Source organism: Glandiceps talaboti, chromosome 21 (genome assembly GCF_964340395.1).
Source record: "Glandiceps talaboti chromosome 21, keGlaTala1.1, whole genome shotgun sequence".
In the NCBI taxonomy this organism is placed as follows: Eukaryota; Metazoa; Hemichordata; class Enteropneusta; family Spengelidae; genus Glandiceps; species Glandiceps talaboti.
In genome coordinates, this window is record NC_135569.1 from 6930495 (window position 1) to 6946568 (window position 16074).

Sequence of the window (16074 nt, forward strand, 5' to 3'; positions counted from 1 at the left end):
GGAAGAAATTAATATCATAGAGACCATTTGGAAAACAATGGAAAACCTAAACTAGACACTCACAAATGAAAAAATATATATAATAGAATAAAAAAATGTACCTACCCCACCTATTCTAAAATTGAGCGGAACCACACAATTTTTTTTGTTATGCCTTAGTTGGAAATGGGGCGTCAGTTGCAGAGTGTGTCGCCGTAAACAGAGGTATTCCCCTGATAATATAATTCCATGAATAAAGGATGCAAAAACTTTCAATTAGTAAGATTTTCTTAGCCTTATATTGCATAGTGCTGTCTAGTTGAGTAAAACGTAAAATCTACCTCAATGTTGTGGGGATGTTCTCTTACATAACGATAGGGATAAGAATATACACTCTTTGGTTAATGAACAGACAAGGACAAACGACAAAGCAAGTCATTCGTCAGCTCTGAAGTTTACAAATTCCACTCTCCTTTTCTCGTCGTTGTTTCGAAGTTATAAAGTGTAGACTTTGATTGGGGATTGACTCATCTTCAAAGTATTGAATCAGCAATAGGGAAATGCTGACTTTCCTTATTTCTAAATCATAATTCACCCGACATATATAAGATTCCCTATGGTTACCTGTGTCCCTGGACACAAATTATGACAACTATTGCTATGATACACGAGGCGTGTGCAGATTACAAAAGACTCAGCTCATCACAAAACATGTATGAAAGGTTAACAGAGCGAGACATCAGCAGTTTGACGAGGTTGCTGGTAGTATTAGGCTATTCGTCCGTCCTTTCAAAGCGTCAAAGCGGATAGCCTCCGATATATCGCCAACAATTTGTACTGTCTTTAAAACTTCAATCACGTACGTGTACTCATGCATATCTCCATTTCATTTGTACGAACCAGGACTTCGTGAAAAAAAACGTAAGCGGGTTGAGACGTGTTGTGACGACGGCTGGGTCTGCTGTATTTTTTTTTAATGCGTCAGGACAAGAAGAGGTATTCGTCGATTTTTACGTGTGAGCCTTAGTTGAAACATTTGAATTGACGCACGGACGCGCTCTTAATGAAGCTTGCACAGGCAGGCAGCGAAACCCAGTAGAACATTACGACAGCAGTGTGTTTGTCCATTTTCATGGTATGTATAAACTATATTGAAAATTCTAAACTAAGGACATTGAAGTCTTCCTAACGGGATTATGGAAACCTTACTGATTGCACATTTGAGTACTTGTCGTCAAAACCCAGTAAGTGTTTGTGAACATTAAACTGGCTCGTTCTAGGTTCCATTGACAATTATTCAACGGGCCAAGCTGTTGCATTAATTCTCTTCTTTTATAGGCATTTGGGTATCAGTTTAAAAGGTCACATAAGTGAACAACACTTGAGGCTTATATTTAGAAACTATCGCCAGTAAATACCAAATACGTACACCTTCTGTCGACAACCTCGGATTTGCAAAGTTGTGTTTCCAAAGCTCCATTTTAGCTCAAAGTGAACGTGCGATTTTAATGATCAATGTTGGAAAGTGTGTGTAATATCAAACGATATCCAACCTTTGGAAACACTCTAGGGACGACTGTGTTGTTTATCATACTGGCACACACGCTAGGTTATTAACGACAATAATTTGCCGTATAAATGACGTGGAATATGTACATACGTCACAGGAAATTGTTTTGGAACATTGATTAACAAATCACGGACTGACTGACTACAAGCGCATTGATTCAAGGTATAGTACACATACATGTAACTTGTTTCTGCGTCAGCTGTAAACGGCATATATTGCATTTGTCATATGATTAGTTTTCGTATCAGGCTACATTAGGAAAAACTATACAACTATTCCAGGCTCGGTTTACCTGTGAATTGTACAAGTATTTGTATTACATGGTCCACATGCATGACTTCACTCAATCGATTGCCGTGTGTTTGTATTCTACCATTGTGTTGGTATAAACATTGAGTGCATTGCAGTACAATTGGATTATACCAAACACTTTATGATGCCATTTACAATCGTCCCTGACCAGTGTATTGTTACCACCACCACCACCACCGCCGCCGCCGCTCTTGTTTAAATGTAAATAGAGAGTGAGAAGAGTATATGGATGGATGAATTGATGATTTGATGGGTAGATGTGTGGATGCACCGGGTGGGTGGATGGATGGCTAGACGGGAGGATGGATGGGGGTAGGGGCTTGGATGGATGGATGGTTGAATGGGTGATTTGATGAGTTGATGTGTGGATGCACCGGGTGGATGGATGGATGGTTAGACGGGTGGATGGATGGGGGTAGGGGCTTGGATGGATGGATGGATGGTTGAATGGGTGATTTGATGAGTTGATGTGTGGATGCACCGGATGGATGGATGGATGGTTAGACGGGGGGATGGATGGGGGTAGGGGCTTGGATGGATGGATGGATGGTTGAATGGGTGATTTGATGAGTGGATGGATGGATGGGTTGGTGGGTTGGTGGATGGATGGTTGGTTGGTTGGTTGGATGGACATATAGACGGGAGGATGGGTACGTGGGTGGGTGAGTGGTTGAATGGGTGAGTGGGTGGATGGTTGGGTGGGTGGGCTATCGCTGAGTACATCTGTGGTGAGTGATTTTGAGTCATGAAAAATATCTACATATCAGACTCAAATTCAAATTTATCTTTGTCGAAATCCTAACTTCTAACAAACTTTGAAATCGAAATAAACCGTTTCTCTGCGATGAGAACATTTGGCTCTAACACAACTCCCCTTTTACACTCTAATTCTTGCAAATGTTAACGAGTACGGTCTTAGCATCCGACGTGGACAATTAGCAGTGTGTGAGAAAATTACACAACAATCCTAAGACGCAATAAAACGAATTTATTTCTCCAATGTACAATTGTCGGGAACTAATCCATACTGACACAATAGGTTGTCATGACTGGTACATCTCTTAGCGTACAAATAGCTATATAGTGACGTCACTTCAAAACTAAAACTACTTATTAAATAAGAAAGATCAGACAGATTTATTGTCCATGCCCATGGGAAAAGCTAAACCTTCTTGACACCCACTTTGTTTATGTACATAGCAGGAGTCACGCGGGCGTAGCCAAGGAAACGACTTGAGAGAGTCACCTGCAACAAAAAGTTACACGGAGTAAAAATGAAGCTGTTTATAAAAAATACATCATAAAAATAAGCAGACTAGGACTGGTATAACCTAGGCAACACTCTTAGTTTAGGCCGTCGAGAAATAAATCTGTTCATAATGTTTAACCTGCTATGAAACTGAATGGGGTAAGAATGAGCTCACTCAGGCCACGGCCTTATAATGAGTCTTCAGGCTGGTGTAAGCTGCAGGGAACAAAGTTAGAGTTAGGCATTCTATGCTTGTCATTCAGCCAACAAAAGTTGTACTCACGTTTTGAGGTAAACACCCTTGGGGCTTTGACAATATAGTAGGTTAGGGCTTTTGTACAACTTGCATTCGGCTGTGAATGCAGATGTAATGACTTGGTTGACCTGTATACAACATACATTGAGACGAGTGTGCTAGTATGAAAAAGCATACAGTTTAGTAGATTGCTTCAGGTGCATGTGTGTGTGTGTGTGTGTGTGTGTGTGTGTGTGTGTGTGTGTGTGTGTGTGTGTGTGTGTGTGTGAATGACAGACGTACATACATACATACATACATACATACATACATACGTACATACATACATACATACATACATACATACATACAGACAGACAGACAGACAGACAGACAGACAGACAGACAGACAGACAGACAGACCGTTAAGTAGAGAAGGGGAGTGGATGTAGAGAAGTTGAGAGAACGTCGAGAAAGGGAGTAGAGAAAGGGGAGCAGAACAGAGAGAGGATAAACTAAACTTTTAAAGACAGAGAGATACAGACAATGATAAAGAGGAGGGAGAGCGGGAAATGGAAATCGGGAGATCAAGATAGACACTGGTATAAGATATTAGAATTTCTTAAGTTTGTAATATCTAATGGGAACAACGTCAAACTTTAGTGATTCTGATAGTGTATGCGATATATATTCGTATATAATAAAAGATAATTCAAAATATATGTGGCCATGAGCACTGGTTATGTCGGAACATGTTGTGACTTTACCCAACCGACACTTGATATGCATGGCTAACTATGTTGTTGTACATGTGTATTCCGCGATACATTTGTCGCTGTACAGCTGGTGCAGCTACACTCTCAAAGAATGGTTACGTTGCCATAATGATACAGCTTAATATTATTTGTTGTCATTTCTGTAAGGTGCGCTGTGCAATTAGCAATTCTGGAATTATCCAAATATTGTTTTACTAGCACCAAATTCAGTATTACATTTGCATATTTATATCCTGATGTTACTAAGCTAAGAGCTGAGTCTATTGTCAAAAGAACAATCTTCTTCATGCTTCGAATAGTGTAGGGCGCCGGGGGGCAAATATGTAATGTTTGCCGTAAAACGGCCCTGCGGTTGTCAAGACGATGACCGTATGATATCAATGAAAATAGATTTACTAGGTTTTTCACTTTTAAAAGTAGTTTATCGTTGCAGACCGTTTTGACATGTCTGAAGGTATGTGTTATAACTTACTATTAAATAGTCATTCCTTAGGCTAATGACCAAAGTATACTGATCAAATAAAAGGCATGATATAACGTATCACTTCCACCTTTCAGAGAAGAGGCAATGAAATAAGCAAGACTGTTTACAAATTGAAAACATGACTTTTATCTCTCTTGATAAAAGAAAGGAGAGACAAACAAACAATACACAGACTCAGAGACATACACATACATATATACATACATACAGACAGACAGACAGACAGACATACAGACACGCACGCGCACCGAAGGGTGTGTCAAACAACATTATTTATTGAGAAATAATACAGTTAAACGAAATTTCGCTTTCCAAATTTTGTCTCGTGTATTTATGGTGTTAAAGAATTCGTGCTTTAATATGACCTTTGCAGTAGTATCGAAAAAATTTCAAAATTGTTAAAAATAAGGCAAGACTAGAAAATAACGTTGCAAACCTTTTTCCTTTTGACCACTCATCTTGGCATCACGTGATAAATTAGAAAAAAGAGGCTGAATATACGTCAATCACTCGTGGCTCCTCCCCCTTGGTCTATGACGTGTACTGTAACAAAGTCATATTTTTTCAACTACGACTACGTGTGATATTCCACCAAACCAAACAATTATCGCCATTAACACATTCCAGTTGTTATCTTCATTGAGTTCTTTAATTTACCCTAGTTTGATTGGTTTGAAATTGCCCTTTCTTGACACTAGTTCGGCCACTTAAAGAGCAAACTTCCAATTACGCAGTTGAGATTTATCATGTCAATGACACGAGGTGTGGAGATACAGAGATGACGTAAAGGGGTCGTTGCACTGGTATACTATCTCTTTACAAGGCACGTCAGCATACTTAGAAAGATGGCTGAGGTTGTGAATATTTAAAACTCACACTAGCTGCACCTTGGGTATTATTTTATCGATCAGACAACCAATAATATAATTGACTAAAAATTTATAAAATACCAATAATTAGACATTGTACATGTCAATTAGGGCCCTGCTTTATCTATAAGTAGTATAGTACGTGATTCGTTGAGGGCGTTGATTTTGGGGTGCGGACCTAAAAATCAATTTGATTGGATTTATTGTACCATATTATGTGTACAGCTACACTACACAAATACATTACCCCACATGTGATTTAATACCGTTCAGGGTGTACAATATTATGAATAAATCATTATATCTAACAAACTAATTTTAAAAAATGTTTAACTAATGTAACATTCATAATTAATATGTTAGGTTTTAAATTATTCATTAAAATACTACAGGTAGCCATCAAACATATTTTTTTCATGCTGGAAGCTTGAGATTCAATTTATATCTATTTGGCAGTGTTCACATGTGAGACTGAAACTCAGTAATAATAGTTTGAGTATTGCAAAATATTTTTCTTCAACTGTGATATTGTTTTCGACGATATCTAAGCTTATTCGAATGTTTGTTGCATGTTCCCACGCAATTTACGAGTTCATCAATACAAAGTTTCCAAATACCATCTCTCTAATAAACATGTCTTTTTTATTCAAAATGCAAAAAAATAATCTATCTTTTAAAGAGTGCTCGTTAATCTTTCATAATCTCTCTGACAAACATTGTTTAAATCTAAAATCCAAAATAATACTTCTTTTCAAGACGGCTCGTTAGACTTTCATTATCTCTCTTGCAGGCATTTTTTTTAAACTTTGAAAATTCAAAACAATTTCTCTTTTAAAGAGGGCTCGTTATTTTTTTTCATAATCTCTCTGACAAACATTTTACTATTTAATTCAAAATCCAAAATACCATCCCTTTTTGAAAGGAGTCGTTAATCTTTCAGCATGTCGTTAATTAAGACAAAATAATACCTATTTCTCTCAGAGGGAAATAACAATAGCCGTGCATCAAATGTGTAATAAACCATTTTAGTCCTAAGGGCACAGTGGTTTTTATTCTTCAGAGGGAAAGAAGGATATCTAAAGATAAAGCAGCTTGCTAACTAGATCGCACTTAAGTAAAATATATCCCTGCAGGGTGTTAACTACATTGTTTTTTCCGTATTTTTAGGGACTGTAAGCTTACCTTTGCGTAATGTATCGTATGTTCCAAATTTTTGGGGATTTTTCAAATAATTTCCCAATGAATTGTAACACAACTTATACCAGACAGGGAATGTGGATTCTGACTGTATATTGCATACAATATGTCTCAATTAAAATAAACAAGAGAATTGAGTATTATGTTTTCATTTTAAACGGATAGAACGCAATAGTATGACAGTAACTGTGTAATGAACTTATTTCAGGCGAGATGTACTCAGAGTTTAATTTGAGATCAAATCTTCATGGATTTCGCATTCAATTCATGGTTTTTAATTTTTTATATTTTATGTTTTTGATGTAACGGTTTGTTGAGTTTTGAGAGTGGAAGCTTGACGAGGTATCTCTGAGCAACATGACACCCATATAACCCGCGGATAGTCAGCGCGCTCAGGGACGTCTCTAATGTACGTTCACTAAATTCCACATGCATAACCCCGAGGTTGTCGTTATTCAATGGTAGCGAGACCTGCACACGCCTATTCCTTATAAATGTCGGGAATAGTGAACAATCCACGCATAAAACATAACGTGAATGCACCAACCATTGTCTTCTCCAGGAAGTTTTACATTATGAACATTCTATAATGGTGTTTCAGTTCAAATGGAGCCGTGTGATCCAGTTTTACGCATTCAGAAATAACATTTCCTTAACCTATATCCGTAAAGTATTGTTAAAGACTCGATACCTAATAAACATATACAGCCTGTAAATCTAAGCATTGTCATTTTCAATTAAATTTTATATGTCTAATTTAAATATTGTTGTCATTGGTGACAAGCTTGATCTTGTAATTGTAAGCTTACATGAAAGCATGAAAAATAAACGAACCGTACATGTTTATGTTTTTTCTTCTCTAGCGGTGTGCTTTTGATTATATCTCTGAAATTGTCCGCGAAACAGTGCTGGGGGACATATGTTGTACGTGCTATCAAAGTATTGGCACTATCAGTTTATCAATGACATAGGAGAACCAAACAGCAGAACGTCACTCGATTTAATCACGATATCATATAAGCAGAAAGATACTGTACACACAATAGCAAAACGGTTGTTGTCTGTGACATTATCACTCATCAATATTACTTGCCGTTTATTCCCTATCGTCGCAGTGCATGGGCGATGTACAGTTCGCTGACATTATTAGGAAAGCCGTAGACGTTACTTGATATTCTACACAGAAATGAAATATGAAATACAATGATAAAATATGATTTTTGAAAACCTCGAACAACAAAAAATACCCCTCCAATAAAAATCGGGAGTCGCTCGCGTAGATGCCACGATATGGGATGTAATAAATGGTGAATATTTGATTTTTTAATTTGGTTAAATTTGATATTTCAAGACAGCTTATTTCTTCATGCTGCACGTGAAAAATGTAAACGCAAGCTTATACCTAGGTCCCCGATCCCCCTGAATTGTTAAATATGTACATACCGTGGGCAAATTTTAATTGATAATGATGAAGATACAATATTATTTGATTTTCTCATACATGACAAACTATTGCTAAATATTTGTCGTACATGAAAAATGTCAAAGTAATTAATTTTTAGTTTGCTCCGAGGATTAATTTTCAATAGAATGTACACAGTTTAGACACTTAGTGTTAATAGAATGTCGTATAATATAGTTTTATCATTACTCCCTCTTTTCTGTGTGGGTTCAACGTTGACACTCCGCTCTAGATAATTCATCGGCTCATAACGTATATATTGTGTATACACTTTAACCTAACGCTGTAACTGGTGATGTGGAACACATTAGAAACATCGCGGTATTGTCACTTAACAAAAAATGTTATTTCAACCTCCTTGACGAATAAAAACTAAATGAAAAACAAATTTCACACTCAGAACATGAAGTTGTACATCGTAACATGATCTCTGAAAAGGGCTTTACAAATTGTCGCCATATACATATATGTATATGTACAGTTGACTTAGGACCATATTTCATAGTAAATTGCAGATCGGTTTTAGTGGCAATTATCTTTTTTATAGGTTTATGTGCCTGGAAAAGGTCGCAATGTCAACATAGCACGTTGAGGTTAAATTATCATCAGTAAATACGAGATATAAATATAGATTGAATTCGTGCTCTTACGTTATCTTTCGCCATCTAAGCCACAGGCAAAAAACCCCATGGTTCACTTTTATACACAGAAAAGACAATAAATGTGCGCACGCGCACTGCTACTGTGGAAAAACGTCCCGTTCAGTGAGGATAGGGTTGTATGGCTATGCAGTGCAGTTATATTCACTTTAAATCGTAAGTAAGTCTTGACAACTTTAATCGAATACGGTAGAATCGTGCGCTGCTATTTGTGTCTCGGTTTGGATTAAGCTTTCATAATTTGAAATTGAAGCACAAAAAGTGGATTGGAAAGTACGATGCAGAATACACCACGGCGGTCACGGAACGGAATTCATAACTCGATGTAGTGTACCCGTAATGCATAGATACGTATTAGGTGAGTAACATCTTATCAAACATGTATCTACCTGACTATTGTAAGACTAGCATTATTTTAACAAATTCGCATCATCAAATAGTAGGAAAATTGTGACGATGAGGGACAGGTGATAACATGATGTTCATAGCGTTGAATAATCAGCCTTTACCATGCGCCAGTTGCCAATTATGAAATGCTTATTAATAAGATTCCTAGGGGAACCGTACACGAATATATCAATCGTTGGAAAATGCATAATCGAAAGCCCATAAAATAATATATGTTATCGTTTATTAAAATTCAAAGCTTGCATTTTTTTAGACGCTGCAATTTTTGGAAAATTTTCGAATTCCAGACGTAAAAACCGCAAGGCTAAAACATACATGTCGTTGGCATTTGGTAGTTATAAAATACACCACCTGTCTTTGTAAGCTACTTTAATTGGCAATAAACGTACTGCCAAAGGCAGGGTCTGTCGACACTGTCGCAGGCTCCTACAGAGAGGGCTTTTACAATAAGCTTTTGTAATCAAACTCTTACATTGCCACATGTCTGTGGGATTATCTTGCATTTTCGAAACAGCCACTCCGACGTAGATTTCCTATTAACTATATAAATCATTTTGTACTAGTTGCTTTCAAAACTACCGTGCCTAGAGTGTCTGACGAAACTTTAGACCTAGCAGACTCTTGCAACGAAACACCAGTACCCTTGTCGTGTTGTGTGTGGCGGCAGCTTAACGAGTTAACACCGGGACGTCACAGAATTAATGAGAATGGGTGTACTTGAACTTGCACTCTCGTCACAGACGAATTGGAACAAATGGTGTGGATTTTATTTCAGAGCAAAATTATAAAAAAGAACCCTGACATGATAAGATCTAAAATCTAGGTTTATATTTATTATTTAGTTTGTTTTGCGGCGGGTTAACATCTCGACATCATACAAACTAATTTACAATAGCTTATCTTTAGTGTTGCGTATCGCAGAAAGGAGTTACTAAGATGTAAGGAGCGTGCCATTGTCACCGTATATTCCTCGTGTTTATGCATCACCGAGCTGCACGACTATTATACTAATATCGAATGAATAATTTATGAAACCTTTCAAAAGAGAAAATGGAAAATACAGTAATGTTCATTGTTTATAACTTTGTATATAGTAAAAGGTGACCTCCTCATTCAGGCAAACGTAGAAGGTTCAGGGAAACGGCTTTATATTATGCATCAAGTGTTCCAAACTATTTCCACATTAGGGTACTTAAGAGTTTTTTTGCGACGGTGCTTGAGTTTGCGTTCTTTGAAGTGTACGATCAATATTGTATAATAGCACAAGGGTGTATACATTATCGCATTCGTTTGCATAGGCATTGCCATAAAGTAAAATACAAGTAAGTTGTTCGGCTGCGAGATCACAAAGCAGTGTACATTTGTATACATTGCAAATTTGGGATATTGCGTCTGTTATTCGATTCTATTCTAACTATAGTAGCCAATGAACTCGGTGAGAATACCAATCTCACAACACATTACTGATGCCAGGTCTAACGTGTACCTCGCGTGATTACCAATTATCGGACATCACGTGATTACCAATTATCGGACATCTTTTTCTTACAATGGAGCAGATATATAAACAAAATTACCACTACAAAATTAATGAGTATTGATTGAAGACAACGGTACCAACTTTGTTTCTTTGCAAAATAACATTTTCAATATCGAGATGAAAAACACCGACAAGGAACGGAGCAAATGGCGGGGGTGTTTTGCTTTCATGATGTTCAAATAAAGAGAATTCGGGTTTGCTATCATATACATTTTCAAATGAGTTCTGAACGGTCTGTACATGACGGATAAACACACAAATCAGCGTTGAGGCACATGCGATTTTGTTGAAATTAAAAAATATATGATCGCTGTAAGTAAAGAACAAACAATATCTTAGAACGTTATATAAAATACATCTGTCATTATCATGAAGAACGATTAAGAAATACAATAGATAAATTGACAACAACTGCATACAATTTCTCTAACTAATTTACTACAAGATGTAACCTAAGGGTAAACTGTGATCAGAAGATATAGAAAGTAGACATCAACATTAGTCAAGTAGCTGTTACAATCCAATAAACCATTCCTCAGCTCATTATTATTCTTGTAGAGTAAACGTCAACGCTTATCGGAGAGTAAACTATTAAACAGTGAAACAATCTAACTGTGTTGATATAGTATTAAATATAACATTCTCTGTACATGTACTACCAATACGTATCAGTCTATGAAATAGTGCTACTGCAATGTATCAATGTATGGAAATCTCGCACTCTTATAATAAAGATAGCAAACACAGTTTCCATTTTTTCTGTTACTAGTAATGATATTAAAATACTTCCTTGGAACAAGTGAAACCATCATAGCAAACTCACAAACACAGGGACAGATACAGACACAAGGGCAGACACACTCATTTACAAACAGACACACTGACACACAGAGACACTAAATATAGGTTGAAATGATTCATGATAGTATTATTCAGTGAACTGATAAATTAATTAATGAATAATTAATTGCATTATGAGAATACCCGTAGTTAAACATTGCAATAACCGTACTGATGTATGTATACATGTATATGTGTATGTGTGTATGTATGTATGTATGTATGTATGTATGTATGTATGTATGTATGTATGTATGTATGTATCTATGTATATGTATGTATGTATGTATGTATGTATGTACGTACGTACGTACGTACGTTCATTCAATTATTTTTAATGTGTGCATTAAATCATTAAGAAATATATTCACATGCATACATACATACATACATACATACATACATACATACATACATACATCAGTACGGTTATTGCAATATTCAACTAACCACAGATATTTCCATAATGCAATTAGTTAGTAAATATATAACCACATATATTTTCATAATGCAATTAATTATTCACTAATTAATTTATAAAATGATTCATGATCGTACTATTCAGTGAACTGATAAATTAATTAATGAATAGTTAATTACATGACGAAAATATATGTAGTTAAATATTTACTAACTAATTGCATTATAAAAATACCTGTGGTTAGTCAAATATTGCAATAACCGTACTTATGTATGTATGTATGTATGTATGTATGTATGTATGTATGTATGTATGTATGTATGTATGTATGTATGTGTGTGTGTGTGTGTGTGTGTGTAAGTATGTGTGTGTGCGTGCGTGTATGTATATATGTATGTGTGTATGTATGTATGTATGTATGTATGTATGTATGTATGTATGTATGTATGTATGTATCTATGTATGTATGTATGTATGTATGTATGTATGTATGTATGTGTGTATGTGTGTATGTATGTATGTATGTATGTATGTGTGTGTTTGTGTGTGTGCGTGCGTGCGTGCGTGCGTGCATGTATGTATATATGTATGTATGTGTGTATGTATGTATGTATGTATGTATGTATGTATGTATGTATGTATGTATGTATGTATGCATGTGTGTGTGTATGTATGTATGTATGTATGTATGTATGTATGTATGTATGTGTGTGCGCATGCGTGCGTGCGTGCGTGCGTGTATGTATGTATGTATGTATGTATGTATGCATCAATATATTTCTGAATGATTTAATGCACACCTTAAAAATAATTGATGAACGAATGAATGAATGAATGAATGAATGAATGAATGAGTGGATGTATAGATGAATGGATTCAAGGATCGACTGATTTCTGTCGCAAGTTAATTAAAACAGTATATGGTTACAATAAGTAAATATTACAAATAGTACATGAGCGGTGCAATATTTGAATTGTGAAATATTGTCATTTTGATGATGAAACCTAATATATGATATGATAAAATAGCAACTGTATAATTACGTAGTTTATGATTGATATGTGTATCATATAAATTATAATAACTGTATAGAGAAGGAAACAAAGACTGAAAACCGACTATTAGATATGATTCCCAATATTTTTCTTCATTCAACCAAGGAAAATATGAGTGACATAAGGGATCCTTGTCACTACGAGTCGCTAGACGATTAGTGACATACCTTAAAACATACCTGACACCTATAAATGATTTCATTTCTTATGGTATCATTTATTTATTTATTGTACATAATTGCTCTCTGTTTTTGTTTTTAACTAATCCTGTTCTGTCATGTAAAATACAACTTTGTACGATGGGCTGTGGCCCTTAACTGAAATAAATAAATAATTTGTAACTTGAAGTGACACACCTTAGGTCACGAGCATTTTCCGACTGAATGAAGAAATATTGGGGAATAATATAATAATACCATTGGCTGTAATATAACAAAATCTATATTTGGAAAACATCAGAACAATGACGTAGGTACGCGTGGTCGTGACATAGATACGCGTTGTCGTAATGTAGAACGACCAGAGTGTATATATATTCCATACTTTTTGTTGTACCTGGCTTGTGGGTGGTATAAAACCGAGTGAACCAAATCTTAGATTTATGGTTGTACTGTACGCTTGTTGCATGAACCGTCTGCTAGAGCAATTTACTTGTGAGTGATCTCGTGTGTGCTTATAGTCCTGCTTATATTATAAGATGACTTACAAGGAACCATTTATTAGTACTTTGTAGACTGTTGTTCGCTGTTTCAATTTGGTTGTAATAGTGTTTTAGTTTGCAATGCATATGCTAAGTTTGGTTGAGGTGACATTAAAACCAACCCATTAATCCACAAACATACTCACCCACCCACCCACCTGGAACTAACCAACTAACACAACAACACATGTACACCAAGCAAACTATCACATGGCCAACCAATCAACCAATTTATATGTAGTAACTGTATCACCCCAACATGTAATACTAACCCAATATGTAATAACACCTTAACCCAATATTTAATACTAACCCAATATGGTTGATTACTACATATTGGGGTGATACAGTAACAATTTGTTGACACGGTTTTGATGTTGTTCTGCTAGACTAGTAACATCTTTGTAATAGTTCAATCAATTGTTTAAGGTATTTGAAGAACTAGAACATTTGTTCATTGACTGATTCAATATTTAGACCACTTCCTGAGTTGTAACAGTTCAGTTAATGTGATTTCAATCTCACAGCATAGCACGACGAATGACATGTAATAGGTATGATTTGGTAGTGACATAAGCAAGATAACAATCCTGGCTCTCAAACTTTATTCATGTTGCAGTCATCATCTTCTCAAATCAATGTGTAGACAGACAGACATAACAGCTGTCACCGCTTAGATTGTCTATTCTGATATACAGATACACATTCTATTTATCCTCACAATGTATAAATTGTCCAACACTATCTTGTTTCATGCAATAACTTCGGCTCGGCGTGTATTGACTTTTAAATGAATATTCATTAAAACCAACGTCTTCAATTGTTAAGGGAATATCAGAACACGTGACACTATCAGACGTATCTGTTGAACTAGAAACTATTTTGCACAGTGTCACATATCAAAGATAATACGTCACAAACACTATAATTTAGACATTATTTTGCATAGTTCCACATGCATCACACATTACCTGGCTATGAGGGCACTAGTAGATGTCATATTACCCCAAGGGCTGTTATGCAAGAACTCTTTAGTTACTACATAGCAGCATGCCGGGTAATATGACGTCTACTATTGCTCGATTAAGGCTACACAATAATTCTCTTTTTTTTGTAACACATCACATTCCCAGGCACGTATTCTTCCCACAGACAACGAAAATCACTGGTAGGAATCCTGTGCTATTGTAAGAGTGCCGTAGGGAAAAAACAAATATTGCCCTCCGTATGCAAATTGAGATCACTATGAGTCACTAGTCCATACCATGTGACATGCTGTAATCCAATCACTGAAGCCTGTATGAAAGTGCATATATAATTTGCCAGTCAATTAGTATGTTTTATCGAAGTTGATTGGTTGGTTTGCTTCGATTTGTATGTGCATGAAATATTATTCATTTCTGCTTACCAACCTGTCTATATCGCGATCGGATGCTAAAAATCAAACTGTTTTAAACCTGCACTGGCTGGAACTGAGGCATTATTTTTGCGATCAGAAAACATATAATGTATTTAACAAATAAATTAAAATACCAATAATTAGACATTATACATGTCAATTAGTGGTCTATGTTATCTATAATTTGTTTTCAGTTGCAGCTGTTGAAACTCTAATAAGAAGCTGAAAACTGTTTGTGAATATGTTCAATACAAAGATTTGATTTTAGCAAATGACTTTAAAATCACTGTATTAAATTAAGGAAAACATTTGTTTAAAAATCAAAGAAGCTCGAATCACTCAAAACATGCCTATATAAAAGCTTTTCCTGGTCCTTTTAAAATCGTCAAATTCAATTTATTATTCACACTCCGTTTTCAGGGAAATATCCAATCTATTATTTGCCATAGAGTTAACATAGTGTTTGGTGGCTATTGTCAAATACAAAGTGAATCCATCTTAAGATCATTTTGTGCCTTATTAAAAAAAAAATTACATGTTGACCCTTCATTTTCCATCTTAATTTTAACTGAAAAAAAAGATCCTTTCAGTTAATTTAAAGCAGCACTAGCTGAAATGGAGCGTTTTTTTTAAAACTGTTTTGTGAGGTATAATGATTTGTAATATCGTACACCCTTAAAAGTATTGAATCACATGTTGGTAAGTATATTTTGTAGCAGTACACATAGTATGGTACAATATATCAAATCAAATTGATTTTCAGGTCCGCACTCAAAAATGCCCTCAATGAATCACAATTTCAACTTTGGATTATACTCTACTTATAGGTAAAACAGACCTCTGGTTGACATTGTAATGTCTAATAATTGGCCTTTGGCATTTTAACCAGTGAATGTAGTGTTGGTTGTCTGATTGTAA

The 16074-nt window shown here is 35.6% G+C and overlaps 1 protein-coding gene across 2 annotated transcripts in view; it reads left to right on the plus strand.

Moving 5' to 3' along the window:
* Positions 1-822: 822 nt before the first annotated feature.
* The window catches only part of LOC144451518 (glutamate receptor ionotropic, kainate 2-like), an 84025-nt gene continuing 68773 nt past the window's right edge, over positions 823-16074 (plus strand). For both annotated transcript variants that reach the window (XM_078142387.1, XM_078142389.1), the window contains exon 1: positions 823-1114. The gene's annotated coding sequence lies outside the window, so the exon portion shown is untranslated. The remainder of the gene's footprint in view (positions 1115-16074) is intronic.